The sequence below is a fragment of the Brachycentrus maculatus genome, unplaced genomic scaffold, assembly GCF_059751285.1.
Source record: "Brachycentrus maculatus isolate JH-2025_06_01 unplaced genomic scaffold, ASM5975128v1 h1tg000077l, whole genome shotgun sequence".
Taxonomy (NCBI): Eukaryota; Metazoa; Arthropoda; class Insecta; order Trichoptera; family Brachycentridae; genus Brachycentrus; species Brachycentrus maculatus.
Genome location: NW_028280831.1, coordinates 1,492,615 through 1,517,476, shown reverse-complemented (window position 1 = coordinate 1,517,476; position 24,862 = coordinate 1,492,615). Strand labels below are relative to the sequence as shown.

The 24,862-nt window shown below is 32.5% G+C and overlaps 1 protein-coding gene across 6 annotated transcripts in view; it reads left to right on the top strand.

The window, feature by feature from the left end:
• LOC148311093 (tyrosine-protein phosphatase non-receptor type 13-like) overlaps positions 1-24,862 on the top strand; it is a 325,348-nt gene that overhangs the window by 40,823 nt on the left and 259,663 nt on the right. The gene's annotated exons all lie outside the window — the stretch shown is intronic.

Here is a 24,862-nt window from a genome sequence, read left to right as displayed (position 1 = left end):
TTGGGATTGCAAGGATTTTTTTCAAATCCAATGTAGAGATATCGCTGCAAAATATTTTCATGTTCGTATTATATTTTTGTTGACTTTCTCATATTGATAAAAAAACCATTGAAATATTTCCATGATTTTTCTATATCGTTTATTTTATATTGACTTAATTTGTTATTATAAGGTCCCCAAGACTTGAAAACGTCACCAATGAGCATTGCACCCGGAACAAATACTTTAAATAAAAACTGTAATTCTTTATGAAATTTATTATTATCTGTTTTATACCGAAAATTATTAAAACAAGGATTACTCATTGTGGAATGTTCTGTTTACAATGGTGACATTGCGGACATTAAAGAATTATAATTGGGATATATTTTTTTACAATGTGGCTTCTATAAATATTGACGCATTTTATTATATGTAAGTATAATATATAAGCATTATAAGAAGAGTTCTGAAAATTGAGAATTTTATGTTATATTTTTACATGACCGACTCGAAATTTACTAATTTTAGTATACCTACAAGATAAATATCATAAATTTCATGATAAAAACTCTCATAGTATTTTTTTCAATGTTGATTTCGGCGTTGCTTGTGCATGTTTATATAAACGCTTTTTTGTCTGTACATGAGATTTACCCGTGAATGCTAAAGTCTACGTTTTAACGTCTAAGTATTTATAATTTTCCTTGTATTTTTTTAAGATTTAGGAGATGTCATATTAATATAATAACACTGCTCGAATTGATAAATCCTCTTAAATATTTAACCTTAAAATGAATTTGGATACAAAAAATAATTTACAATATTTTGAGAGTGTCCAAATAATTGTTCACAAATCTGGATTTTCTCCAATAAAAGTTATTTTTTAAATTATTTTTTGGACATCTCAACGTAGATGAAGAAGATGTGATCATAATCCAGGATTTGGACCTCACATACAAATGGAAAGAGTCTCTGCTTAATAAAAACTTTCTTCATCCCACCATATTGTGAACTCGCGCATACTGTGTTATGAGTTTGATCAATATAGGTATCTAAAGTTTCTAAAATATAAGTAGTGTGGTTGTCAATCATGGGTAGAATTAGAGAATGTTACACGTGTTTAAAGTGATCACTTAACCCAGCCTATGACGGTCGTAAGCCCTGTAGATGCCCAGACTTTCATATTCTTCTTCATCTACCTTGAGATGTCAATGGACGAAATATAATATTCTATGTACCCTCACCCTCTTTGTATGCTCATAAAGTCGGTTCGACTTTATTGTTTTACAATAAATAATATATATTTATAGATCCAATAATAACAATAAATATTTATTTTTTATTATAAGTGCATGAAATCGTCCTTCATACTGTCGTCTGTTATATTATAACGTCAACAGTCTACAATACGAAACCTTTCGGTGCGAACTAACTTGGCAAAAATGTGATCGATTGGGCCAATATTTTCACAGTTCGAGAGCTCTTTTACAATGTATTTATTTGAAGTCGACCCCTTGTTCAAGCAGAACGTATATAGCCTTAGGATTCCACGGGGATCGCGGTATAAATCGTCCCCGGCACGTCACGTCGCTAGAAAGAGACAGTCGCAATATTTATCTCCTTTTATGTTTTACGTGCGAACCTAAAATCCAGCAATACATTAAACAAATTAAGACATTGATCGAATACCTTTCATTCAATACATGCTCACGAACAATAAGTAACGCTTGAGCGAAATTGTACGTGGGCACGCAAGCTTCGAGGAAGGGTTGTACAATGAAATACTTATCGATAAATAGGATTTAACGTATGTACTCTACTATTATTGAAATTGCGTAAAATTTAAATTTCATGCCTATATAAAGCAATCATCGATCATATTGTTAAAACACCATAATTAAAAAAAAAACATTTATATTCTCATGATATACATGTATAAACAAATTTTTCTATTCTCTATTTTTTTCGGGTAAGTCTAAGTAGCTTGTGTTTGAAAAAAGTATTAAAATTTTAGGTGAGGTTGAAGTACTTGATCCTGTGAATCAAAGAAACTTCTGACAGTAAAATAATAAATATAATTATAAAACCCTTATCCGCACCCGAATGGTGCATAGGGTACTGTGTCATAAAAACGCAGTGTTATCTTGATCGTTTTTAAACATGAAGGAAAGGTGATCAGTCCTCCGCTCCAGGTAATAATAACCAATCCATGGTAATATTGAATAAATATTACAGTGAAAAAAACACTCATATTTATTTTACCCCCCTTGGGAATCGAACCCGGGACCTCCAGAACGGTAGCCGAGCGTGCTGACCATTACACTACGGAGGCGGACAGCCTAAAATAATAAGCTTGAAAAATTATTATTTTTCAATTTTCAATTTCAATTTATTTAAAAATTAAAAATTTTATGCATTAAAAAGTAAGCAAAAAGACTCAAAGATGTAGAAGAATCCCGCTTCGCAAAACTCCTTCAGACACATGGAACAGATCAATATCCAATGTGATATTGTTCAACATAGTTCATAATATCATAATTGGGTAAACAGTTGTTCTGCTTTAAAATATATTGCAATAAAATAAATAAAAATATTTTAATATATAATATATAGACTTCATAATTTAGTACAAAGATTTACTACTATGTAAAAAAAAAACAAGTAAGTATTACCCTTTTTTTTAGATATTAATATATTAATTATAAAACGTGTTTTTGTTTCATTGATATAAAACGCTTATACTTCACATCCTAATGAATCGATAAACTACATTAAATATAATACCAATATGACGTATGTAATATAACAAATAAATATGGACCTGTTTTGCGCTCACGGTACGATAAAGTTGAGACTACCTTTCAAAATATTGACGTGTTTATTTTTGTTTTTTACAGAACGAAAGTCAATATGAAAAACTTTCCCATTTCCTCCACGTATTTCATTCCATTCAAATATTTAACGTGTCAATTTGACCTTCCAATATTATTATAAATTTGTATCGTCTAATGGCCGGAAATGTTTGTTCTGGCAGAAAGACAAGGTGAAGTTGTTTACCGATATATCTACTTTACTTTGTGTCTGGAAAGTTGGACATAAGTATGTAGTTTTATGTGATTCATTGCTTAAGGCCCAGCATTCGTAAAGTCGCAACTTAATTTTCTCTAAATCCAGGTGACATTTTATGTAAATAAAAAATCTTAAAACACCGTTTTTGCATTGAAAAAATTAGTTTTTCTTCGAAATAATTATATGGTTTTGGAAAGCAAAAAGTTATGAAAAGGTAAGACTTATTTTTTTTTAATATAAATACGAGTATATTCTAAAAAAAGAAACTAATATAGATTCATAAAAAAAAGGGCGTGAAGAAAAATGTGACCTCTCCGATGGAATGAATGCGACTTAACGAATGCTGGGCCTTAAATGTTATTTATATCGATCCTGTAAGAGTTGACAAAATGTTTTATTTATAACTTGCAACAAGTGTTATAGGAGTAGTTTTATTTTTAAAAGATGCATAGATAATGGAAGACCCGAAGATGTAAGCATCTGTAGCTTCCAAAACTAGTCGTTAAAAAAATATAACATAAGTGGTAAAAAACGAGTGTTCTCATTTACAATTTTATTTTTAATACTAGAAATAGTATTGAGTCTATTTTGTCCACCAGATCTTGGTTGGTGAATCCCCTACATACGTGATTATAACACTATGAATACCAGAATACCTTCTACCCCCACCCATGCAGCATACCTCTGTATTCGCTCGATACATTAAGAATGAAAACGAAAATCGTTGTGACTGCCTTCAAAATTGGCTGGTTCATACGTCGTTTTCTTCTTAAAATTGTTTTCGGTCAAAGCTTTTAACCCCAGGAACATCCGATGGGTACACTTTGTACCAAAGTGTATTTATCGAAAATACAAAGGACGAATTGTATTTTACTCGCTAAGCTTTCTTAAAATTCGATACTCACATTATTTTGTGATGAATGACGCAAAAATAAATACAATTGTCGATTTTCCACGACAATATCACGCTTCATAGTGTAATTTTTTAAAATTCTTTAATGTTACTATTGTTATAATTATTATTTTTTATGTATTAAAAGCTATGTTAACATTGGGGTATGGTAATACCTCAAAGTTAACAATGAATGATAAGGTAACGATGAATGATAACGAGAGTGTTTTATTAATTTTGTTCAAATATGTACGTATACAAACTATACAATAGAAAACTGAAAAAAATATCTCTATTGTACGGCATAAATATATATATTCCCCTATAGTATATTTTTAAAAGTATAACATTATTCTAAAAACAGAAAAAGAAGAAAAAGTCCATCTTCAAGCACATCTCACGGGAATCCCTTTACTGACATAAATTCATAAATTGCAGACGATGTCTAAAAATAAACGCATTAAAAAAATACGGAATCTTCCGACCATCAAATTTAAAAGTTTTATTACACGCCCTACTTTCGCGTTACATTTAGTGAAGTAAAAAGTCTTGTGGGATAAGTTTTCCGTGATTTGATTAGATGTAATTGAAAGAACCGTGAAGAGTGATACTTATTACTCGGCTATCATTAGACAGAACTCCATTTGAAGTTACCGCTCAGACTTTGTCGATTTTCTTATACAAATTACATAGGCTGAGTGCAAAGTTATACGTATCTCTCGGGCCATGTTTTTCGACAAACTTTGTAAATAGGGATGGCACGAAAAAGCGTACAATTAGTCTGTAAGCAATTTGATACTAAACATATTAAAATGTTTGTTAAATAATGTAATAGGTTTTCCAAGAGACCCATTATTACACCTCTGAATGCTATTTATTGATTTGGCGTTTAATTTGTAGAACTTCATAATTTATATTTTACATTTTTGTTTATTTTTTCGGTATTCACTTTGTGGTACGACATAATTTAAATTGTAAGTAAATACACTTATTTTTTACCACTTGTCTTCTTCTTCCTGGGTACATCCCAACTTATCGTCTTTGCAGACTGCTGGGGTCAGCTCTCCTCGTCGTCAGGTTGTAGGTCCTTCTGTCCTGGACAACGTCACTTAGGCCATGCCTTCGAATCATGTTATCTTTCTGCAGCATCCATGAATTTTTTGGTCTTCCTCTAGATAACATTAGAATTTTTACCACTTGTGTATTATATTTATTTTTAACGACTTTTCCTGAAGCTAAAGATGCTTCCATCTACGGGTTAAAATATAAACCGATATAAATATAATACTCAAATTGTAAAAAAAAACACGTGTCTTTATTAACACTTTTATATTTTACATATTAAAATCAAATACTGATTTTTAGGGTCTACAAAGTTGTAAATTTTTATTTTAGAAACACATAATGATTAAATTCGTGACAATTGTTTCGCCTTGTTAGGGCATAATCAAACTACTGTGAAGATGAAATGGACTGAGGGTCCTTATTTATATAGCTAAACAATTCTAGGCCTTACCCTTAACTATCCCTTTTTCTCATAATTGTTATTGTAAATTTTTATTATTTATAACTTGTTATAAATAATAAATATTTGTAAGAAATATGTGATACAAGAATCATGTTTTAAATTCACAAGCATTATTTTCATTCAGATATTAACATTTATTTTTTTAAAGTATAATTTTTTATGAATCGAAACTTGAAAATGAGACAAAATATTTATATTAAAAAAATATATTCGGTCATAAAATACTTCTATCGCGTTTTGTGAATTTGCTCCGCTATGCGGTGTTCGAAATATACATTTATTCCTCTGTGAGTTATATACCGCATATGATATTTGTTGATTCAATTACCTCGATATGTTTCGTGCTAAAATTTATTGCGCTGTTTCTAAAAATGTTTTATATTTGTACATACTTCACATACACCCCGACTATTTGAAATTCGCCCACCCCCTAATTCAGCTTCTTGGTGCTATTCAGGGCAATGTGCTTTGCAAAATAAGATAATTATTCTTATAGTTATACCTTATAGCTAAAGGCTGAACGCTGGTGAAATAAAAATTGGCATTGGTAAATTGTATTTTATCTACGAGATTATCCCTCCTGTTCCCAACACAGATTCAAATAAAAACATATTGAACTAGCTAGAAGAAACAAAAATCCACGGAATGATCTATAAAACTTACATAATAAGCAAGGTAAATAATAAATTAGCTTTAGAACATTAATTCTCTAAAAAAATAGCCTTGTTAATAAATTCTTCCTTTCCCAGAAAATAAATATAGGGTACGTACCTACATCCCCCATTAGCTACTGTTGTCTCCCATAAATTATTGCTGCACATGTTTGTTAAAACTGTCACTTAGAATTGTATAGCTACATAAGAACCGTAGTCCATTTGATCTTCACATCCGTTTGATAATGTCCTAACAAGGCGAAACAATTGTCACAGTATAATTTTTTTATGTGTTTTTGTTAATAAAATACAACTTAGTAGACTCAAAAAATCTGTGTTTGATTTCAAATTCATACATAAAATAAATGCAATTCCCACCTAAAAAATGTATTTTATCTTCGTATAAATTAATTTTTGGGTATTTATATTTGTCCGCCTCCGAAGTGTTATGGTTGTCGCGTTTAGCTACCGTGTTCAAAGCCCCGGGTTCGATTTCCAGGGGCGTCAAAATAAATATAAATAATGATTTTTTGCTCTAATATTTATTTAATATTACACTTTACTTGTACCTGAAGCGGAGGATGTATTACCTAGGCTTCATGTAAGTAACGATTAAGATAACAATAATGATAACAATTAAGCGTCAATACGATACGTCAATAAGGCAGTGTTCATGCATCATTGGATGTAGATAAGGGTTCGAACAAGATGATGAGAAGTAATTTTTCTACAACATTTTGAGTGTGTCCAAATACTTGTTCACAAAATCTGGATTATCTCCAATTACAGGAGTTACTTTCATATTATTTTTTTGACATCTCATCAAAGATGAAGAAGAATATGGAAGTCTGGGCATTTACGGGGCTGACGACCGTCATAGATATAGAACTTCCAAGAATTTGAGTAGTGTGGTTGTCAATAATGGGTAGAATTGGTGAATGTAACACGTGTGTAAAGTGATCACTTAAACCAGCCTATGACGGTCGTCAGCCACGTAAATGCCCAAACTTCCATATTCTTCTTCATCTTTGATGAGATGTCAAAAAAATAATTGATTTTTCGTTGGTCATTATTTTTTTTATTATAAATAAACAAAGCAACATATTTTTTTATCGAAAATTTTCACGATACCATATTGCATTATCTGAAAAACTGAAAGTTGAAATTGAATTGAAACTGAATTCGGAGTTTAGACCAAAGTAATTAAAACTTTAAATAAAATTTTATTTCAAATGCCACAAAAATAGGATTATAGCTAAGCAGTTTGAGTATTATGAAATTCGTTTGAAGAGCTTTTCGTAAAAAAGTTATTAAAAGCTTTTTAGCGCCTTATACAATGAGTTTCCACTCTTGATTGTCAATATTAAAAAAAAAAAAAAAACTGATATTCACGTAAAAGTATTACATCTCTAATACCGTTTATACAAAAATAGTGGATCATTAATATAAATTAATATGTTGCTTTATATATTGGAAGGCAAGTTAGAGATTTTGTATGTGAGGCGTTCTATTCTCTCTTCCTACCCCTGCGGTGAAGCGGCGTGATAGTTAGTTCGATATCTTAATATGGATGAAGGAGATATTGTAATGGCGATATGGAAGTTTGAATATTATATTATTAGTTTGGATATCATATATTGTTATAAATTATTTCTAAAACACTAACTAACCATCACGCCTCTTCTCCGCAGGAGTAGGAAGAGAGGATAGAACTCCGAAATATAATCTGTCTTTGCAAACAATCTTTGACTCTTCCTCCTCATACGAACCCGCCAATTATTCCAACTCCTAATATGACCACTTTCAAGTATTTGAAAAACTTAAAAATAACATCCACATTCGCCTCATCTATGTTAAATATCTCTTATTACATTTGAAATCTGATAATTTTATTAATTATGTTCAATTTAATGAGTGTGGTTATAAAATGAAGCGAGAAGGTGGTGTAATTTATCATCCCGGAGGATTTTCTGTCAAGGAACATCCGGCGGGCCATTTTCATTAATTACGTCCTTTGGTAATTGCAGGATTCCCCTAATCGTTTAAGTTTTTGTGCGTCATCCATCCCCCACTTCGTCGCGGGTAGCTTCGGCCAGACACCCCGGGAAACTTTCAACTCGTGCGTCATAATGTCGTGTGAATACCTATCCCATTTATTCATTTCCTTTTTCCGGTCCGCCATTGTCCTGCGTTCGCGGCTGCCCCCAAAACGATATTTCTACCACCGAACGGTTCCGAAACGTTAATGGCCATTATGGAAGTTCCTCAAGTGTGAATTCTTAAAAGGATGGCCTTTTTCCATTATTTGAAGAGGACAAATGGAAATTTATAGCCGAGGACTAATTTTGACAACTTCGTGATATTTAAATTTCATTGATAGATTCTAAAAAAAACTAACTAACTACCCATATCACACCGCTTTCCCGAATTTAGTCACAGAATCCGTGAGGTAGTATTTTATGAAAATAGGGCTTTATGAAACATAAAAAATATTTATTATTAAAATGATTATTGCAAGAGTCATCTTCATGGTGTAATGTAAAAAAGCGAGGAATAACGTTTATTTTTCAAATCTTTACCGTATCAAAGTTGTATGAAAAAATTATAAAACCATGATTGATCACTTAAATATCATATTTGTAAAATAAAAATTAGACTGATGAGTAAAAAAGTAACTAACTTACCCGCAGGGGTAGACAGAGAGAATAGAACGCCACACCAATCTGCCTTTGCTGATAACCTTCGCCTCTCCCACGTTCGTGCATCTCCTCATACATACCCACCAATTATTCTGAATTCTGACCTGACCACTTTCAAGTATTTGAAATACTTGATTCAACCACATTCGATTCATAAATTTAATTGAGCATATTTTCTTCACTCATATATTCACATGTCCAAACTATCTCAACACACCTACACATTTTTTTCTACAAAAAAATATATGAAAATGATTGCCATTATTTTATTTGTTTCAGGTAAGTACGAGTTCCATTGCAACCTTAACAATATTCCTCCCTGAAAAATCGTACGTAATATGATTTATACGGTACATATTGTATTATACTTTTAAGTTTAGTTTATGTAATTTAATGAAAATATTTGCTTGGTTTGCATTTGTTAAATACAGAAGTTTTTTTTGTAATCGTTAATTTTGTAGTCTGTAGTTAGCTGCCATATTCAATTATGTATATTTTCAACTTTAGAGCGAAATTCGGCTGAAAAAAAAATATTTTTCATTAAAAAACGCAGTTTTTTTTTTACCACAATACAATTTTTCCAACCGGTTCCGACAAAAACCTTGTATTACTTAGGAGGCAAAGATACCGTATAAGTATTGTAAAGGTATCTTTACCTCCCAAAGAAGACAAGGTTTTTGTCTCATTTGCGGTTGAGAAAATATTGCCAAAAAAGTTGTTAATTTTAAAGGTTATTTTTTTATTTATTGAACGTCTAATGCCTTTAACATAAAACATATATACAATATCTAATATAAAAATACGCTAATGAATACACTAATAGAGAAACAAAAAGACTTAAACATAAAATAATAATTAAATAACAAATAGTAAGCACTGGTAAATAAACGCCTCCTTCACACACTATCAGCGAGCAGTGAGAGAGAGTGAAACAACGTTTAAATTTATCCATTAAACGTGGAGAAGAAATGCTGAGATAGTACAGACTTCAAGGTGGATAACAATATATTAAATAAATCTATACTTTCAAAAGCATTGGCGAACATGTAAAAATATCTTCATATGTTCATTTTCACATATTTTTCACATATGAAAATATGTGAAAAATATCAGAAAAAAACATTTAAATAAATAATTATTACTATCACGATATTATAGTCCCTAATTAAAATTCAGGTCTAAATAAAAAATAAATAAAAAATGATAATGGACAAAAATGGTCAAATCTAAAGTGGCGAAGAATTAGATTTCCTATAAGTTTTAAAATGATCATTTCAACCAAAAGTTGAAAATAGGAATAAATTTAGATGGCGGCTGGCGTCAGATTGGGTTGGAGTACCAAAATTCTATATTAAGTCTACGAATGATTTCCTCACTCTACCATTACCAAAGAAGTAATTTATTTAATTTTTTTTTCTATGACATAGCGACTATACGATGGTATGCCAAAAAAAAATTTGAAAAATAGAGGCATTTTTTTTACCTCAATATTTGTTTATTTAATACCTTATTTGCAAAATTTATTTTCGTGTAATTAGATGGTTTATACCCTAAGGGTAAGGTTTGTACAAAATCTTCAAAATATATATAAAAAAACCAATACCCGTTACGCCGTTTCCCCGCAAAAGTATGCAGAGAGAATAGAAATCCACAGTAATATGTCTGCAAACAATTTCGCCTCTTCCATATTCATGCATCTCCTCATACCAGACAATTTTTACAACTTCTGTCCTGACCAATTCAAGTATTTGAAATTCTTGGTCATGCCAGGTTTTTTCTCGGTCTACCTATGCTTACCAACCACATAGACTTTAAAATATAAACGTTGTAAATAATAAGCAAGTAAAATAATAACTCCCATCTAAAAAAAATACTTTATATAAAGTATGCATGGTACAAACAGATTTGACAAACATGTTTTTATACAGTTTAAAATTCGCATTTTGAGTCAAACTTCAATAAACCCACAATGGCTTATCAAATTATGTATAGTTAAATTCGAACTTGAATACTGCAATTGTTTATTTCAAACTAGCTTATTTTGAAAGTCGCACACAATGACGTACTTTTTTGTCACAAATAGCTAAGAAGAATCTACCATCGTGCTAGATTTTTGACGTAGAGTGATTCTTCCCCCGAAGTTCGGAATAAGTTTCTGCAATTTCGCGACTAAAAGAAGCGACTTTTTCGAGTTTTATCTCACAAAAGCGGGCAACCACGTTCGAATTTGAAAGAAATCCAATAAGCGCTTTTGAATTTGAAAAATAATAGAAAGTTTTTAACGAATTCGAAGATTGGTCGTTGTGAAACATTTATGAAGATATTAACTGTTAACTTTTAGTGATTGTAGAAATACTTCTTCTTCTTCTTCTTCTTCTTGGTGTAGGCCTTGCGGCCTGTTTTTAAGAGACATTAGCCTCCTGCGATGTCGATTCCCAGCTGTCGATCCATCTCTTTGGTGGTCAGCTCGGGATTCGTCTACCTTGGCCAAATAGAAATACTGCCAACTTAAGTAATGTTAAGTTTTACTAACTAAAACTAACCATCACGTCGTTTCTCCGCACAGGTAGGCAGAGAGAATGGAACGCCATACCACCCTGCCAAACATTCTTCACCTGTTCCACATTCATGCATCTCCTCATACATACCCGACGACTAGACGACTATTTCGACTCCTCACCTGACCGCTTTCAAGTATTTTACATACCTGATTGTGCCAAGCTTTCCTCGGTCTTCCTCTGCTTATTTTTCCAACTACGTTTGCCTCATAATTTGTTTTACCGTTCTTTCCTCATTCATACGTTTCACATGTCCAAACCATCTCAGCACACCTTTCTTAGATAACTCCTATAATTGGAGATAATCCAGATTTGCGAACAAGTATTTGGACACACTCAAAATGTTTATTCCATTTTTACTCGCACGATGCGACTACGGCGGCTGGAATTTCTGCCGCACGGAGATATCTTTAGCGACGTAGAAATTTGTGATATAACACGCTTCTACACCCAATGTTACAGGTTATGAGGTTGAAATTCCAGTACCTAGCACCTAGGTGTACGGTAACTAACAGCACAGGGCGTTTGGGCAGAATTAATAATGTGAAATTATCGTTAGTAGTCAAAAACACCTCGGCTGTCCAAATTTAAAACACAGTAAGGGACATTTTTTTGTAGTACGTTTTTTTGCATTTTCGGACTAAGTAGAGTCTACTTAGTCCATAAATGCAAAAAAACGTACTACAAAAAAATGTCCCTTACTGTGTTTTAAATTTGGACAGCCGACCTTACTTCGCAGTTTTGTCGTTTTTTTCGCCCATAAGTCCTATATCATAGAAGAGACACATTCGTTAGCAGTGTGAACTGGAACTTAGGTCGGTTCAACGGTTTTTCAAAGCCTGACTTAATTTTTTTTAAGTGTCGTTTATATGTACCATGAAACATTGTACTTAATTTTGAATTTTCAATTCAAACCCTTATCCGCACCCCAATGGTGCATAGGGCACTGCATTATACAAACACAGTGTTATCTTGATCGTTAACACGATGAAAAGGTGATCAGCCCTCCGCCTCAGGTACCAGTCCAGGGTAATATTGAATAAATATTAGAGTGAAATAAATCACTTATATTTATTTGACCTCCCCTGGGAATCGAACCCGGGGCCTCCAGAACGGTAGCCGAACGTGCTGACTATTACACTACGGAGGCGGACGTAAATTTTTAATTATAAAATATTTTTAAGTATATTTTTTATTAAAAAAATATTAAGTTCATTTAGAACTTTTACAACATATTGAGTTTGTCCAAATACTTGTTCACAAATCTGTTTTTTTTTAGATGGGAGTTTATTCTTTACCTTGGCATTACATATGGCATTTATTATTTACCTAGCTTATTATGAACAAGGTTTATGGTTCATTAAGGGGATTTTTATTTCTTCTAACTTAAAAAAATATGTTTTATTTTAATCTGTGTTGGGAACAGTAGGGATAGTCAATCACAAACCTGGATTACGTCCTCTTATTTTTCCTTTTTTGACATCTCAACATAGAAGAAAAAGAATACGGAAGTCTGGATATTTACAAGGCTTATGATCTGTCATATGCTGGTTAATTGATCACTTTACTTACTTGTAAAATTCACCAATTTTACCCATAACCACACTACTTTAAAAAATGGAACTCCTAGATATATTAATCTCGCGACACAGTTCCTACGTATGAGTTCACAATATTAGATCGATGTAAGCTGTTTATTAAGCAGAGACTCTTTTATAATTTTTGGATCCAAGATCCGTCCGATTATTCACAAATCTGGGGTTTATTAACATTTTTTACATCGCAACATATGTGAAGAAGAATATGGAAGTTTAAGTATTTACAGGGTTTACAACCAGTCATAGGTTGGAACTAGCATATGAAAGGTCGTAAGCCCTCTAAATTCCCAGACTTCCTTATTCTTGTAAATTTACCATACACAGATATTTTACCTCTATTTTTTATTTAATTATTTATACTTTAAATAATTTAATAGTTTTAAAAAAAATGAGGTTAAATATCTGTGAACAGAGTGTAGTTATTAGTCCTTCATTGGGAATTAAAATTATGAATCTGATACTCAATATTCGGGATTAGAAATTGTCATCCGACTTACGTTTTTACATGGGCTCCCAGCAAAAAAATGAATTGAGGCAGATATAAAATTTTGAAAGATTATATAATATCAAACTTCTTAACTCAGAATTTTATCAAAATGCTTTTATAACAACGTAATGCTAGAAACTTTTGGACCTTCCTACGTATGTTTACTCCTCCTTTCACATAGGTATGTACAAAATAGATTAAATTATGTTTTCGGAGAGTATTCAAGTATACTATATGAAAATGTCGTACAAAATTAATTTGAGATCCTAGAGCGGGTTACTTGATATTCATATATACACCTGAGAACTTGGTAATGAATTAATTAAAACTAGATTAACCTAAGGCTTCGGAATATCTATTTTGTGCCTTATGTATGACTCTATTCTCTACTACATTAAACAAAATTCACAACACATGTTTATACAATTTATGAAATCACTGTGTTTAATTGAATATGTTTGTTTGTAATAAAACACTTCAGGGAATTTTCAACCTATTGTTTTCGCACATATTTATTTTACCGTATACGCTTTACTTAAGAATCATGTGTTTATAATATTAACAAAATAAACAGATAACTTTATAATTAACTATCACGTCACTTCACGTAGGCAGAGGTAATAGAACCCCACACCACTCTGTCTTTGCAAACATTATTCACCTCTTCTGCATTCATGCATCTCCTCCTACATGTCCGCCGATTTTTCCGATTGCTGGCCTGATTACTTTCTAGTATTTAAAATATTCGTTTATGCCATGTTTTCCTCAGTCTTCTTCTGTTTCGAACAACATTCGCCTGGCAAATTTGTTTCACCGTTATTTCACCGCTTATTCTGCCCATGTCCCAAGCATCTCAACATTGGCTTTCGTTTTATTTCATCAATATTTTTTTATCAACCTGGCATTCTTTCCCTATTTCATTATACAAGCATTTGGCATAAATCGTTTTGCCGCACATTCGTCTATATTCTGTCTTCCTTTGCCAACTCCATGCTTCACTTCTCCAGGATTCCGTTGTTCACTTCCAGTTTAGTATATTTTATAAATTTTTGTCAGTTTAGCAGAAATTAAGAATTAGTTTTAAATAATTTATGGAATCGAAAGTAGAGCAGACACTGTTGGCACAAAAAACGCGCTTAGAGTATCAGAAATGAAGACTCTAAGAAGCAAATAAGGCAAGAGTCTTCGAGATAGAATAGGAAACGCCAGGATCAGGGAAATATGCGAGATCAAAGATGTCGTTAGGTAGGGAAGGCAACGATGGAGACAATGGTATGCGAGGAGAATGGAACCATTTAGACTCTCCCACATCGCACTGTACGGCCAACCCCATCGTAGACGACTCTCGGGCAGACCACGAAAGAGATGGGTCGATAGCTGGGAATCGACATCGCAGGAGGCTAATCCCTGTTAAAAACAGGCCACATGGCCTACACCAAGATGAAGAAGAAGAAGTTTTAAATAGTAAATCAGATTTCATTAAACTATTGAAAACTTTTAATTTTTCTTAAGAAAGCTTTGTAAAAAAAAAAAAAAGATAATTCTTTATTCGTAGGATACTTAATTTATAGTTTTAATACTATACTCGTATGTCGAATGCATCTGACCGAAAGAGACGATATTTCATAGAGACATGTGTGCACTATATTCTTAGCCCTCTTTGTAACTGAGTTTCTGCAGCTATCAATTCCCTTCACTGAAGTCTCCTTATATTCCGTGCTGATGAATAGTTTTGCCCGATGTTTTAACCCAGGGGTTTCTAATGTAGATCCTCAAGGGTCACGTGAAACGGGTCAATTTGAGGGACACATTTGAAAAAAAAATCCATTAGTACGTTCCTTCTAGAATTGTTGGGCTAGAAGTTACAACTGCAAATCCTACTTTTTTACAACAACAACAAAAAACTATTAGAAAGCACAGAACAAATTTACACAAAAAAAATTGTGGTTGTATTATATTTTTCTTACATTCTGTAATTTTACGCCTGTCTAAAAACAACAACAAAAAATTGTATTGAAAAGCGTTAAAAATGCATATTTGTTTATGGTTAATTATTTATTTAAATACTTTATTTTTTATTGTTTTTTCACTATCCCTAGCTCTTATATTTACACTTTTACATTTGATTTATTATCTTTATATTTTTCGTCAACTGTTAAAATAGCAAATGCCATTGATTTAGGTTGTGGACTGACTTCTGATCCGTTGTGCGATCCACTCATCCTACAGCAACTTTTTCCCCCTCACTTTCAAGGCAAATATCTGTGACCAAATGCCCGGAAACGTAAATATATCATCTGATTATGTATGTATTAATGTATTTCTTAAATAAATAGAAAGAACGATAAATGTAAACAATCGAAAATCGGTCTTAATCTGGTCCATTACGAGATTCAGCGGGCCGCATAATCTTATTTGGGACACCCCTGTCTTCGGCGATCGGGTCCCATGCTGCAATAGTGCATACCGCATACTCCGATAAATTACAGAATAGATATCCAGCAAGATTTATTGTCGATGGTGAATAGATGGAGTAGCTACCTATCGATCCAGCGCTACTCGTGACGCGTTGCTGCAGGCTAAAAAATTGATCAATCTCTTATTTAGCGCTATCATCCCGCGCTTTATGGGCCCTTTCGAACGCTTCATTTTCTGCGCGGGAAATTTGCCGCCCATACTCCTCGTTTCCCGCGCGCGGGCTGGCGGCCCGGCAATATTTTTGTTGTTTAAAAATGCGGCGTATAAATCTCCCGGATAGCTTTACTTAGTGGGACTATGATTCCATTTTCTAGTGTTATTATCTAAGTACAACATTGCGGGAACAAATTTCCCGCGATTTATTGCCTCGTCTCGCAACTGGTTTATGTTTCGCCCTCCGCTGACTCCCGATTTACTACTTCTGTTGGATTCCTACATTTTGAAGATTAACATATGATTTATAGGGTCGTTGGTGGTTCTACACCAACTACGAATATTATTCACGTTATATAGTTTAATATCGTGTAATAGGGTGGCATAGAACGTAACTATTAATTTTAATTGCACTTCCAGTGTCCTCGCTATTAGGTGCAAGATTTATCAAAATGCACCGTAGTTTCATAAATTAAACGTTAATTACTGGGCAAAGTTTCATGTTAAATGTTAATTGCACCGCATATGATTTAGAATGTGAAACGTAAGTAGGTTCAAAGTTAGATGTTTAAAGCATAAAGTGGCTATTTATTACAGAAGTGCCGTATTTCATCGCCTAAATAGGTGTCATAAATATCTCACGATCGATTTTTTTAAACTAGTAAAAATACATATTTTTGGCTGAAATTTTGTTTTATAACATTTTTGTGATTGTAGAACAAATATCATTAGATCCAAAATCCAATTTCTAAATACGAAAATATCATAAAAAATAAATAATTTATATGATAAAATAAAATGATATTCTATATCGCCCACTCCTTTCAAAAACGTCATAAATCAAAATAATTGATTTTTCAGGAGAACGTTTTTAAAGTTTAAAATTTTATTCAATTTATTAAAAATAAATATCAAGCCACTTATTGCACTTTTTACTGTGCAACAGATCTTTTTAGGTTAAACCTGAAGGTTTTTTCTCCATTTAAAAATAACTACTTTATTTAAAAAAATAATTAAACAATACCTTTTCTTCTAAATGCAAAAACAACACTTTCTGCCCTGTAGCGGGTAAATATTAAGTTTAAAATATGCCTCTTTTGCTGGGATATAGTAAATTTTCTGGGCATTTCGAAAACATGCACAACTGAAAATTGACGATTTTTGATTTATGACGTTCTTGAAAGGAGTGAGCGATATGTGTATTACGCACAATATATTTTTTATTTGTTTTATAAATATTTTTTATCTTTGAATGTTCTAATGTCATCAGTTATGTTACGAATAAATAAATACTATAATATAGTAGTATAGTACCATAATACGTAAGATTAAACATCACTAACTATGAACCTCGCATAGGAAAAATATCAATAATATCGTTTTATCTGAAATCTATTGTGTTTTATGTAATTATTATTGTTTATTTTATAGTCTTCATTATATATTCTTCATTTATTTTTAAGAGTTCATTGAAATTTTGCTTGTAATTTATTCAAACTTGTAAGCTAATTAGTTGTTAATTATTATTGTTTTAATAACTCAACCTATGTGATCCGTAACATGTGTTTTAAAAACATTTTTTTACCTACTTGCGAAAAAGATTCGCTTTCCCTGTACGATATCATAAAGTAATGAAAAAAAAAATACTCCCAATACACTACTGACATATTCAAGTCTTCATGGATTTTTAAAAATGCTTGAGAATCTACTTGTCGACTAAAATGTGGACACAAATATTCAATAATTTTTTTTTAATAAATCAATTTAAACATACTGTTTTACCCCCCCCCCCTATGTTTTCTGTATTACCCGGATGTCAGGGTCCTTGTGTACGACAATGTGCACTGGGCCAAACGCTTCATTTCCGGTGCGGAATTTAACACGTTCAGCGTCAGAAGTGAACGGATTTATGTGCTCCTCAGTTCCTTTGTTTAATGACGATCGTAGCTGTACTAATGCCAGCAATAACAGCAGTGTCCCGCGGGCTCTTTATAGCTGTGAGCAGTCCAGTCGGCGCCCGCGCCTGCAATATGACAGCGAACTTTGTTTCATACTTCAAAAATTTTACGGCGTTCTGAACAGAGACGTGACCTACAAAAAAAACCAATACTTTCGGACGCTACTGATATTGCGAAAAAAAAACTTTAATAATATTTTTTTTGCTATACTTTGCTATACTATAGGCCATACTCGCTAAAATAGATTAAGTAAGCGACCGGCTGCGCTGGAAGTCTCTCCACACCCATTTTTTTAGAATATAATTTGAATAAATATTTTTGTGAAAAAAAATCTCCAATGTTTGTTTTAATCAATAGAATATGTAGTATAGTTAATTAAGTAAACTTATACTACATAAGAAGATCCATGGTGATCGCATGGTTTACAATATGTTTTATATATCACATCTGTCGTCAAGAAAAGGCGATTCAGTTGGCTTTGCCATGTACTCCGCATGCCTCCTGAGAGCCTTAATGAAGCTTGCCTCTTTTACAAGGCATCAGGTTCGCGCCGCCCAGGACGACCACTGCATACAATTCGTCGGCAGTTCTCGTCAGAACTTCGGGACGCGGATCTGACTTGGGAGGATGCAAGGGAGCTGGCAGCCGACAGAAAAGCCTGGAGACAGTTTGTTGACTCCATATGCTCCACCTAGGGAGCGGATATGGTTTAATTAATTGATAATTATCATATTTACTTATCCTTACCAAATTTTAATTTTGTCACACATGAAACATTTTTCGGACATTCTGTAGTTTTACATAGTATGTTAAAAATCTAAATCAACCAAGTACCACCTATTCATAGTCTTCTTCAATCAGATATGTTATAATTCGCTCCCTGTATGTGGGTTTAAAGCCACAATGGTGCAATCATAAAACGGTACAGGCCCATAGTGTAAGCACTTTGCCAAAATGGCGCTGAAGTTTAGTGCTCGGCATCCATGTCTCTTCATTTATTAATCTGCACCTTCTCTTCAAAAGGAGGCTGGAATATATTGCCTACGGGACTGGAATTTACGATCACCCTTAGATAATAGACTCCGTAAATAAGGTTACCTTGAACGAAACCATGTAACTTATGTAATTCGTATTTATTTTGCTTGGATTCGTTCTTATCTGTGGATGTCTTGCCCTGTTATCAAAGTTATCTTTATCTTTAGTTAAGACGGGATATTCGATATCCTGCAATTTAATTTTCACTAACCCAGGTAAAATTAACGATTAAAAAAAATATTGTTTTTATGTTATTATTTTCATTTTGACCTATTGTATACATATCACTCACTCCTTTCAACAACGTCATATACCAAAAATCGTCAATTTTCAATTGTGCATGTTTTCGGAATGCCCAGAAAATGTACCACATCTCAGCAAAAGCGGTATATTTTTTACTTAATATTTACCCGCTACAGGACAGAAAGTGTTGTTTTTGCATTTTGAAGAAAAGGTATTTTTGAATTATTTTTTTAATATACTAAATATTTTTCAAATGGAGAAAAAACCTTCAGGTTTTTCCTAAAAAGGTCTGTTGCACAGAAATATTTCAATAAGTGGCTTGATATTTATTTTTAATAATTTTATTATATTTTTAAACCTCAAAAACGATCTCCTGAAAATCAAGTTTTTTATTTGTGACGTTGTTGAAAGGAGTGAGCGATATGTCACCTTCGTAGTGTAATGGTCAGCATTGTCACTGATCACCCTGCCTTAATGTGTTAACCATTAAGATAACACTGCGTTTATATGATGCAGTGCCCTATGCACCATTGGGTGCGGATGAGAGTTTGAAGAAAAATATAAGTCTTGTATTTTGGTTAATTTAATAAGTAATAAGTTTGGGTTTTTAATGAAAATATTTATACCGAGCTTCTCAAAGAAAATCTAGGCGCAATGGTCTCTTACTAAGCCCTCTATAAAGTTCCTTTTCGTATGACCGCAGTGTAATCCGGGACATCCAGACCCTAATAACGTACTTATAACTCTCAAATAACGAAATATCTCCGAAAAACGTCCCTGCTAATACTCAGCGCTCCGTTAAATAGCCTTTCTGGCTCTTCGTTCTTTCTTCCGCTTTATTCGATGCAAGAATAGGCACTCACGTAAAAAATTGCATTATATTTTTTAAATATTTTATTTATCGGTACATACGCCTGAAAGGATTTTACATGCACAATACAAGAAAATAATTTCATTAATTGATTCGGCAGTAGCGTGTGGTAAAATCTATCCATTTTTAATTTAAGTTTTACTTAGTAAATAACCCTATTTAGTAAAATCTGTTGTCACGTGGTTTGATACATTTCGCATCATTTCCGCATCATATCTTATCATACGGCGTTTAAAAATGATGCGGATTGCATCGAAACACGTGTTATAATAGATTTTAAGAAATAGTTACCTAGTAAAACTTGAAATAATAATGAAATAATTTGTACTATTACAACAATATAATGCAACATAAGTACATACATATTTACATATTATACATGACATGATATAAAATATATACATAGAAGGGTAAAAAGTGTAAACAAAGCATAATAATAATAATAAAATAAATAAAGTGTTGAAAATTCACGCAAAGCTATCGTAAGAATATTATATTCACATGTCGTTTAAATTTATAGATATCAGACATTGCTGTTTGAAATGAGTCGAGTTAGTGTTCAATATATCTATATGATTTATAGTACTGTTAGCAAGAAATTGAATTCTACGCATGGGTAGATGCAAGCCGTAGTTTGTTTTAGTTTGAAAACAATAAAACGTTTTGCTGCATATTTCCTTTGACCATTTTCGATGAGTACCTTTTGATGAATGTTTTTCTCGCTGTTCTATTAGGACGTTTTAGACAATTTGAGTCATTTGTCCAGAGTATTCTACATAAATTGCCTCTAATGTTCAAACACTCGACACGGCTAATACTGCTAAAATAATTAGAGTACTTGTTTGTAGTTAGAGTGACATCTCTCGTTTGGGATTCCAGTTCGCATATTAATGGTGGATTATTAACGTCGGTAGGTTTACGACGCGGGAATAATTAACACACCGAATACGCATCGCGTGCCACCCTACTCGCATACTGTGACATGTCCATATAAGAATGAGAAAAAATGTTTAAACGAATGTATCAAATAATGTTTAAAACGACTCACAGCAACACCAAACCGATTTTTAACAGAGAAATTCGTCATAATAAAACACCATGATTATAATAAAATACATGTGGAGCCGATAAACACAATTAAATTTGGAGTGAGGTCTTTACAATATATTGCTGCCTGATGTATGTACGTATAAAAATTAGAACCCAGTCAGGGATCAAAAATGAAAAAAAACTGATAAAATACTTTTATTTGAATTTTTTATTATGAGGTCAAGGGATATTGTATCCCTTATGACACTGCGACCATATTTGGTCTATTGTGACCTCCCTCTTTGTAAAAGCTCACTCTCAAGACCTACGACAAAATACTATATGGAAAGATATTTGTGTTAGTGATTAGTCTATTTTCTCATTTATTCCCTTTAAACATGCTTCACCTTATGTTTTTTCATATGCCTATTTACTATACCCGTTTATTGTTTTATATTTTAAATTTTGCCCTGTCTTAGTTTTCTTTAATTTAAAAAAAATAAATTAAACTTTCTTATTTGCGTTTCAGTCTTGTTAACCTTAAACCCATGTCCAAAATTTAATAATGGACATTACTTATCAGGAATATTACATCTATGACTTATGTTTGTAATATGTTTTAAAATATATTAATAAAAATGGTTTTAGGCGTACACAATCCGCATAAATTGTATTTTGTAGGAAAAGTCGGGCATGTCGGTGAGATGGGGTTGAGAATAAACTTAATACACTTGAAGCACCTTTGTTTGTCTCGGACGCTTTAGTTTTGAGGCATTGTCGGGCCTGTTACACCTTCGCTTTGGCGAACTTCTGCCCGAAGCGAAACGTGTTGACTGGGGCAGGGTTTGGCTGCGATAATGCCTATGTATAGGATGTTTTTTTTAGAGATTTGGTTTTTAAATTGGCAACATTGTTTCTACAGATTGTCAATTCGACAGTTGATAGTTGATTTGTAGTCAGTGCGTTATGCCATTTCACCATAAATAGACTGAATGTTCGGTGAATGGGCCGAAAACAATATTCGGCTAGATCCTCTTTTTTAACGTAAAATTTTGTTCACCGATGAGGCACAATTTTGGTTAAATGGCTATGTTAATAAGCAGAGTAGAGAAAACCCAAGCCTGTGTCGAGACGCCTTTAAATCAGGTGGAATCATTGGCCCATAATTTTTTTAAACCGGCCAGAATTTTACCCTACAGAACCATGATTACTGACTTCTTCGTACCTCAGTTGAATGCCATTGATGTGATAGAGCTGTGGTTTCAACAAGATGGCGCAACATGCCACACGGCGGATTCCACCATCAATTTATTGCGAAAATTTTTAATTTGTATACCTCTAAAAATACACCCTATATTACGCAGTTCGTCCCGCCAGGTTTATTTTTCATATTTCAAGTGTCTGAACAAATTTTCGCACAAAGCCTCCACAACCCTTTCGAGTGATGACGGTGGGACAAGTTTTGTGTCTAGCGCGACCTTCTGAAGGGATCGATTGATTAACTAAATAACTAAATAAATACAAGTCGACAATAACGGAGGGACCTTTTTCAAAGCCTGTTTTGCGGATTTTGTAATATTCTGCCTACGAAAATCCCGGCTCAGCTGGGCGTTCCGTGTTTTGAGGGTATCCCTTTGGCATTTTATTCGTTGAATATTTATTAAACTGTCACATATTTAAAATTTTCCCTTACTTTATATGAGGCCGAGGAATCGATTCGGCCTTTTCCATTTTATTAAGAGATAATAATAAATTAATTTCACCTTTTTGACATCTATTCTATACCTTAAAATACATATCCATTTTTTCACTCTTAAACGTGATGATTGATCAAATAAATTCACAACATTTTGAGTGTTTCCAAATACCTCGCAAATTTCGGTTTTCTCTATTTATAAAATAGTTGGATACCAGCTTATGACAGGTCATAAATACCCTGTAAATACCCAGACTTTCATATTTTTCTTCATCTATGTTCAGATGTAAAAAATGATCAAAAAAATATTTGGAAATTATCTTAATTTCTCTTGTATAATATTGGTTTAGTACAAACGTTATCAGACCACCAATTCAATCAGATATTAAAACTATTACAAGCCTTGACCATTTACAAATACTTTCTGGTTGGTCAGAAAAAAAAACTTCATCGTTATAGCCATTTCAAATATATGTCTAATGCACAAAAAGTTTTAAATTTAAATAATTGATTCAGCAGTCACTTTGCGGTAGTATGTATCCATTTGTAATAAAAAAATACTAGGTAATTACCATTATTACTTGACATCTGTTGTTACACGTGTCACGATAGATTTAGGGAAAAAGTAAAATGAGTAAAATTTTAATTTAAAATGTAATGATTTCCCGAAACCTCATGAAATTTAAATGGCAGCTTTGAGTTTTCTTTTGAGTCCAAAAAAAGGAAAATTCTTGCCTTAAAACAATTTTTAATTTCGTGTTGTTTGCCAAAAGTCGGTTACAAGGAGATTTGCGGCGCAATCTCTCCTTCGATTAAACTTTTTTAAATTGATATTCCGACATACAAATATTAACTTTTAGTTCTAGAATAACTCAACAATTATTCTCAGTTTTTATTCTCAATTTTTTGTTAATTTAATAATTTAAAATAAGTTGCTAACCTTATCGATATATAACCGTCACGATATAAAATCGTGTTTAAAGTTTTCATATCAACATTAAGAAGAACAGAAGTTTCCCGTCAAACAAGCTGTCATATAAATTATTAAAAAATACGTTTTTCTGTGTCGTAGTAAAGGCATTTTTTAAAAACCCGATTTATTTTTCCTTTTCAATTATCCTGTTTAATATTCATAATCGTCTTTTCAAGGAAGAAAATATTAATCCCCTTTTCTTTTTAATGTTAATGAGACAACCTTTTTAAGGGTTTCCAAATTATAAACCTAAAGGTAAGGGTTTTTTTTAAAGAATCATCCCTTGATGGATTTTATTCAGACAGAAAAGCTGACGGTGCTTTAATTCTACCTATTGTACTTTTAAGGTACAATATTTTCACGCAATTTTTAATTATTAAGAGAAATTTCAAAGCAGATTTTTCAAAGGTGGTTCAACTTGATATAAAACATGTATCATTCCATTATTTTATGATAGAAGATCTGAAGATAAAAAGAAGTCTGAGCATCCCAAGGTTTACGACCTGGTATTGGCTGGCTTAAGCGATCGCTTTATACACTTTAGTAACGTTCGCCATTCTGTCAATTATGTTCAATTAACATCCATATTGCATTATTTTTTTTAACCTGTATATATGCAATGGTCTTAGATCCTTGCGTGTACCGATAAGGTTTTCAATACATTCGTATAGTAGGCCGATTGTAATGCCATAATATTACCTTAGAAATCAAAAAGATTTTTATTTTTTTTTTAAAGATTTCCGAGAAAAAATTCAATGAGTGGTTCCATACTAAAATTACTAACATTTAAAAAAAAAATAGTAAAAAAGTTTGACCTATGTTCTTTGCGGATTTACCATAATACTGGCCAAGGAAGACCTAAACCTTACAATACTAAAACTTATTTTACTCGAAATTATAATAACAAATCTACGTTAAATTTTTCATTTAATTTCAAGTCTACTTTTAAAGATTTCTAAT